This window comes from Dreissena polymorpha, chromosome 5, assembly GCF_020536995.1.
Source record: "Dreissena polymorpha isolate Duluth1 chromosome 5, UMN_Dpol_1.0, whole genome shotgun sequence".
Taxonomy (NCBI): Eukaryota; Metazoa; Mollusca; class Bivalvia; order Myida; family Dreissenidae; genus Dreissena; species Dreissena polymorpha.
The window spans coordinates 10,782,861-10,790,855 of record NC_068359.1 but is presented as its reverse complement, the minus strand read 5'-3'; positions in this window follow the sequence as shown (position 1 = coordinate 10,790,855).

Genomic DNA, 7,995 nt, shown 5'->3' with positions numbered 1-7,995 from the left:
TGACTGTATTCTTGAACGATTTTTTCGCGGATTCTGAGAATATTTTTTTATTGAAATTTCTTGTATTACTGTAAGAAAACAGACACATCTTATTACCAACTAGAATGCTTCTTTTTCTGAGTACATGACAGGTAGATATTTAAATAATATGATTAATTAATGGTAAATAGTTTTCACAATGTTATAGCAATGTATAACTTGCTATGCAGAGTGTTTCGAATATATGTACATGTAAAGTGCATGCCTTGTTAACACTGTGGTGTCTTAAACACTGATTTCCCTGGAGTCACATTGTGAACTTAACTTTAATATCCGAAATGCGCTCTTTGAATGTTCATGTTGGCGATATTGACACAGTTCCACATGTAATCCTGAAAAGCACTGTAGATTAACCATTTGTTGTCTGAAAAATGTAATATGGATGTTATTGCTTTTTGTGAAACATTTTTGAACGAAAATGTGTCTGATGTTAATTTAAATATTCCGAATTTTACATACATTCGTAAAGACAGAAGTCAGAAAAAGGGTGGCGGAAACTTGCTTTATATAGGTAACCATGTACCATTTAAACATAGGCCAGACTTAGAGCCTGATGAAATTGAATCTTATGTTTTGAAATATGCTTTAAAAACACACCATCTTTTCTGTTAAATGTTATCTATCGTCCACCTAATGAGACGCAAAATTGGAAAGAACAATTTGATGCATTACTTAATAAGTTTGAGGGTTTAAACATTGAGTATCACATATTAGGTGATTTCAATTTTAAATACATTGCTGACAGCAAGTCCTATGAATGCAAAATGTGGTCAAAACTGTATTTAAGCAAGGTCTCGTCCAACTAATAAACACACCAACCAGTGTCACAGATAAATCGTCTTCAATAATTGATCATATATATACTTATCGAATAGACAGAGTACGTACTACTTATGTCAAACAAATATCTATAAGCGACCACTATCCGGTATGCATGACAAGGAAAATTAACTATAAAATCTCAAAACAAGGCACTCACTCGAATATTAGATATAGATGCTTTAAAAAGTTTGTGATATCTGATTTCCAATTTGATCTATCGGTTTCGCAACTAAATTTAATTGAAACTGTTCACGACCCAAATATGTCCCTTCAATCGTTATATAGAATTTTGAATAGCGTTTTAGAAAAGTACGCCCCGTACAAGCAAAAGAGAATAAAAAGCACACATATGCCAAAATGGATAAACAGAAAAGTTATTAAAAGTATGCGAGATAGAGATCACTTCCGCAAAATTAAAGACTGGGACAATTATAAACTGTTACGAAATACAACTACTTCATTAATTCTGAAAAGCAATAAAAAATATTACAACAATGCTGTTAAAAATGGTACTTAAAATGGAACACCATCCAAAGAATTGTTTTAACAGCTTAATTGGCTCTCGTTTAATAAAATATGTAAATACCACACGGCAATCTTCATATATAAATATGTCAACAATAAGACTCCAGAATATTTAAATGATATTATAGCGTTTTCTCGAAATCACAAATATAACTAAAGATCTGCCACTGTAGAACACAGAGCTTAATGCATGTACGTAAAGTGTCGCGTCCCTGTAGAACACAGGGCTTAATGCATGTACGTAAAGTGTCGCGTCCCTGTAGAACACAGAGCTTAATGCATGTACGTAAAGTGTCGCGTCCCAGATTAGCATGTGCAGTCTTCTTAGGCTCATCACTGACGAAACTTTCCGGTTACACTGTATTTTAATTAAGAAGAGACTTCTCTTTAACGACAGAATCCATTAACAGCGGAAAAGGTCGTCCCTGATAGGCCTTTGCAGACTTCACAGGATACTCTGGGAGGATTTCTTAAGCCCCGCTTTGCAGACTGCACAGGATACTCTTGGAGGATTTCTTAAGCCCCGCTTTGCAGACTTCACAGGATACTCTGGGAGGATTTCTTAAGCCCCGCTTTGCAGACTGCACAGGATACTCTGGGAGGATGCTTTAAGCCCCGCTTTGCAGACTGCACAGGATACTCTGGGAGGATTTCTTAAGCCCCGCTTTGCAGACTGCACAGGATACTCTGGGAGGATGCTTTAAGCCCCGCTTTGCAGACTGCACAGGATACTCTGGGAGGATGCTTTAAGCCCCGCTTTGCTGACTGCACAGGATACTCTGGGAGGATTTCTTAAGCCCCGCTTTGCAGACTGCACAGGATACTCTGGGAGGATGCTTTAAGCCCCGCTTTGCAGACTGCACAGGATACTCTGGGAGGATTTCTTAAGCCCCGCTTTGCAGACTGCACAGGATACTCTGGGAGGATTTCTTAAGCCCCGCTTTGCAGACTGCACAGGATACTCTGGGAGGATTCCTTAAGCCCCGCTTTGCAGACTGCACAGGATACTCTGGGAGGATTCCTTAAGCCCCGCTTTGCAGACTGCACATGATACTCTGGGAGGATTCCTTAAGCCCCGCTTTGCAGACTGCACAGGATACGCTGGGAGGATTCCTTAAGCCCCGCTTTGCAGACTGCACAGGATACTCTGGGAGGATTTCTTAAGCCCCGCTTTGCAGACTGCACAAGATACTCTGGGAGGATTCCTTAAGCCCCGCTTTGCAGACTGCACAGGAAACTCTGGGAGGATTTCTTAAGTCCCGCTTTGCTGACTGCACAGGATACTCTGGGCGGATTTCTTAAGCCCCGCTTTGCAGACTGCTCAGGATAATCTGGGAGGATTTCTTAAGTCCCGCTTTGCAGACTGCACAGGATACTCTGGGGGGATTTCTTAAGCCCCGCTTTGCAGACTGCACAGGATACTCTGGGAGGACTTCTTAAGCCCCGCTTTGCAGACTGCACAGGATACTCTGGGAGGATTTCTTAAGCCCCGCTTTGCAGACTGCACAGGAAACTCTGGGAGGATTCCTTAAGACCCGCTTTGCAGACTGCACAGGATACTCTGGGAGGATTTCTTAAGCCCCGTTTTGCAGACTGCACAGGATACTCTGGGAGGATTCCTTAAGACCCGCTTTGCAGACTGCACAGGATACTCTGGGAGGATTTCTTAAGCCCCGCTTTGCAGACTGCACAGGATACTCTGGGATGATTTCATAAGCCCCGCTTTGCAGACTGCTCAGGATAGGCTGGGAGGATTCCTTAAGCCCCGCTTTGCAGACTGCTCAGGATACTCTGGGAGGATTCCTTAAGCCCCGCTTTGCTGACTGCACAGGATACTCTGGGAGGATTTCATAAGCCCCGCTTTGCAGACTACACAGGATACGCTGGGAGGATTTCTTAAGACCCGCTTTGCAGACTGCACAGGATACTCTGGGAGGATTCCTTAAGCCCCGCTTTGCAGACTGCACATGATACTCTGGGAGGATTCCTTAAGCCCCGCTTTGCAGACTGCACAGGATACTCTGGGAGGATTCCTTAAGCCCCGCTTTGCAGACTGCACATGATACTCTGGGAGGATTCCTTAAGCCCCGCTTTGCAGACTGCACAGGATACTCTGGGAGGATTCCTTAAGCCCCGCTTTGCAGACTGCACATGATACTCTGGGAGGATTCCTTAAGCCCCGCTTTGCAGACTGCACAGGGATACTCTGGGAGGATTCCTTAAGCCCCGCTTTGCAGACTGCACAGGATACTCTGGGATGATTTCTTAAGCCCCGCTTTGCTGACTGCACAGGATACTCTGGAGGATTCCTTAAGCCCCGCTTGCAGACTGCACTGCACAGGATACTCTGTGAGGATTTCTTAAGCCCCGCTTTGCAGACTGCACAGGATACTCTGGGAGGATTTCTTAAGCCCCCGCTTTGCAGACTGCACAGGATACTCTGGGAGGATTTCTTAAGCCCCGCTTTGCAGACTGCACAGGATACTCTGGGAGGATTCCTTAAGCCCCGCTTTGCAGACTGCACAGGATACTCTGTGAGGATTTCTTAAGCCCCGCTTTGCAGACTGCACAGGATACGCTGGAAGGATTCCTTAAGCCCCGCTTTGCAGACTGCACAGGAAACGCTGGGAGGATTCCTTAAGCCCCGCTTTGCAGACTGCACAGGATACTCTGGGAGGATTCCTTAAGCCCCGCTTTGCAGACTGCACAGGATACGCTGGAAGGATTCCTTAAGCCCCGCTTTGCAGACTGCACAGGAAACGCTGGGAGGATTCCTTTAGCCCCGCTTTGCAGACTGCACAGGATACTCTGGGAGGATTTCTTAAGCCCCGCTTTGCAGACTGCACAGGATAGGCTGGGAGGATTCCTTAAGTCCCGCTTTGCAGACTGCACAGGAAACGCTGGGAGGATTCCTTAAGCCCCGCTTTGCAGACTGCACAGGATACTCTGGGAGGATTTCTTAAGCCCCGCTTTGCAGACTGCACAGGAAACGCTGGGAGGATTCCTTAAGCCCCGCTTTGCAGACTGCACAGGATACTCTGGGAGGATTTCTTAAGCCCCGCTTTGCAGACTGCACAGGATACTCTGGGAGGATTTCTTAAGTCCCGCTTTGCAGACTGCACAGGATACTCTGGGAGGATTCCTTAAGCCCCGCTTTGCAGACTGCACAGGATACTCTGGGAGGATTCCTTAAGCCCCGCTTTGCAGACTGCACAGGATACTCTGGGAGGATGCTTTAAGCCCCGCTTTGCAGACTGCACAGGATACTCTGGGAGGATGCTTTAAGCCCCGCTTTGCAGACAGCACATGATACTCTGGGAGGATTTCTTAAGCCCCGCTTTGCAGACTGCACATGATACTCTGGGAGGATTTCTTAAGCCCCGCTTTGCTGACTGCACAGAATACTCTAGGAGGATTTCTTAAGCCCCGCTTTGCAGAATGCTCAGGATAATCTGGGAGGATTTCTTAAGTCCCGCTTTGCAGACTGCACAGGATACTCTGGGGGGGGGGATTTCTTAAGACCCGCTTTGCTGACTGCACAGAATACTCTGGGAGGATTTCTTAAGCCCCGCTTTGCTGACTGCACAGGATACTCTGGGAGGATTTCTTAAGCCCCGCTTTGCAGACTGCACAGGATACTCTGGGAGGATTCCTTAAGCCCCGCTTTGCAGACTGCACAGGATACTCTGGGAGGATTCCTTAAGCCCCGCTTTGCAGACTGCACAGGATACTCTGGGAGGATGCTTTAAGCCCCGCTTTGCAGACTGCACAGGATACTCTGGGAGGATGCTTTAAGCCCCGCTTTGCAGACAGCACAGGATACTCTGGGAGGATTTCTTAAGCCCCGCTTTGCAGACTGCACATGATACTCTGGGAGGATTTCTTAAGCCCCGCTTTGCTGACTGCACAGAATACTCTGGGAGGATTTCTTAAGCCCCGCTTTGCAGACTGCTCAGGATAATCTGGGAGGATTTCTTAAGTCCCGCTTTGCAGACTGCACAGGATACTCTGGGGGGGGGGATTTCTTAAGACCCGCTTTGCTGACTGCACAGAATACTCTGGGAGGATTTCTTAAGCCCCGCTTTGCTGACTGCACAGGATACTCTGGGAGGATTTCTTAAGCCCCGCTTTTCAGACTGCACAGGATACTCTGGGAGGATTTCTTAAGCCCCGCTTTGCAGACTGCACAGGATACTCTGGAAGGATTTCTTAAGTCCCGCTTTGCAGACTGCACAGGATACTCTGGGAGGATTCCTTAAGCCCCGCTTTGCAGACTGCACAGGATACTCTGGGAGGACTTCTTAAGACCCGCTTTGCAGACTACACAGGATACTCTAGGAGGATTCCTTAAGCCCCGCTTTGAAGACTGCACAGGATACTCTGGGAGGATTCCTTAAGTCCCGCTTTGCAGACTGCACAGGATACTCTGTGAGGATTTCTTAAGCCCCGCTTTGCAGACTGCACAGGATACTCTGGGAGGACTTCTTAAGACCCGCTTTGAAGACTGCACAGGATACTCTGGGAGGATTCCTTAAGCCCCGCTTTGCAGACTGCACAGGATACTCTGGGAGGATTCCTTAAGCCCCGCTTTGCAGACTGCACAGGATACTCTGGGAGGATTTCTTAAGCCCCGCTTTGCAGACTGCACTGGATACTCTGGGAGGATTCCTTAAGCCCCGCTTTGAAGACTGCACAGGATACTCTGGGAGGATTTCTTAAGCCCCGCTTTGCAGACTGCACATGATACTCTGGGAGGATTCCTTAAGACCCGCTTTGCAGACTGCACAGGATACTCTGGGAGGATTTCTTAAGCCCCGCTTTGCAGACTGCACAGGATACTCTGGGAGGATTCCTTAAGCCCCGCTTTGCAGACTGCACAGGATACTCTGGGAGGATTTCTTAAGCCCCGCTTTGCAGACTGCACAGGATACTCTGGGAGGATTTCTTAAGCCCCGCTTTGCAGACTGCACAGGATACTCTGGGAGGATTCCTTAAGCCCCGCTTTGCAGACTGCACAGGATACTCTGGGAGGATTCCTTAAGCCCCGCTTTGCAGACTGCACAGGATACTCTGTGAGGATTCCTTAAGCCCCGCTTTGCAGACTGCACAGGATACTCTGGGAGGATTCCTTAAGCCCCGCTTTGCAGACTGCACAGGATACGCTGGGAGGATTCCTTAAGCCCCGCTTTGCAGACTGCACAGGATACTCTGGGAGGATTCCTTAAGCCCCGCTTTGCAGACTGCACAGGATACTCTGGGAGGATTCCTTAAGCCCCGCTTTGCAGACTGCACAGGATACTCTGGGAGGATTTCTTAAGCCCCGCTTTGCAGACTGCACAGGATACTCTGGGAGGATTCCTTAAGCCCCGCTTTGCAGACTGCACAGGATACTCTGGGAGGATGCTTTAAGCCCCGCTTTGCAGACTGCACAGGATACTCTGGGAGGATTCCTTAAGCCCCGCTTTGCAGACTGCACAGGATACTCTGGGAGGATGCTTTAAGCCCCGCTTTGCAGACAGCACAGGATACTCTGGGAGGATTTCTTAAGCCCCGCTTTGCAGACTGCACATGATACTCTGGGAGGATTTCTTAAGCCCCGCTTTGCTGACTGCACAGAATACTCTGGGAGGATTTCTTAAGCCCCGCTTTGCAGACTGCTCAGGATAATCTGGGAGGATTTCTTAAGTCCCGCTTTGCAGACTGCACAGGATACTCTGGGGGGGGGGGGGATTTCTTAAGACCCGCTTTGCTGACTGCACAGAATACTCTGGGAGGATTTCTTAAGCCCCGCTTTGCTGACTGCACAGGATACTCTGGGAGGATTTCTTAAGCCCCGCTTTTCAGACTGCACAGGATACTCTGGGAGGATTTCTTAAGCCCCGCTTTGCAGACTGCACAGGATACTCTGGAAGGATTTCTTAAGTCCCGCTTTGCAGACTGCACAGGATACTCTGGGAGGATTCCTTAAGCCCCGCTTTGCAGACTGCACAGGATACTCTGGGAGGACTTCTTAAGACCCGCTTTGCAGACTACACAGGATACTCTAGGAGGATTCCTTAAGCCCCGCTTTGAAGACTGCACACGATACTCTGGGAGGATTCCTTAAGTCCCGCTTTGCAGACTGCACAGGATACTCTGGGAGGATTCCTTAAGCCCCGCTTTGCAGACTGCACAGGATACTCTGGGAGGATTTCTTAAGCCCCGCTTTGCAGACTGCACTGGATACTCTGGGAGGATTCCTTAAGCCCCGCTTTGAAGACTGCACAGGATACTCTGGGAGGATGCTTTAAGCCCCGCTTTGAAGACTGCACAGGATACTCTGGGAGGATTTCTTAAGCCCCGCTTTGCAGACTGCACAGGATACTCTGGGAGGATTCCTTAAGCCCCGCTTTGCAGACTGCACAGGATACTCTGTGAGGATTTCTTAAGTCCCGCTTTGCAGACTGCACAGGATACTCTGGGAGGATTCCTTAAGCCCCGCTTTGCAGACTGCACAGGATACTCTGGGAGGATTCCTTAAGCCCCGCTTTGCAGACTGCACAGAATACTCTGGAAGGATTCCTTAAGTCCCGCTTTGCAGACTGCACAGGATACTCTGGGAGGATTTCT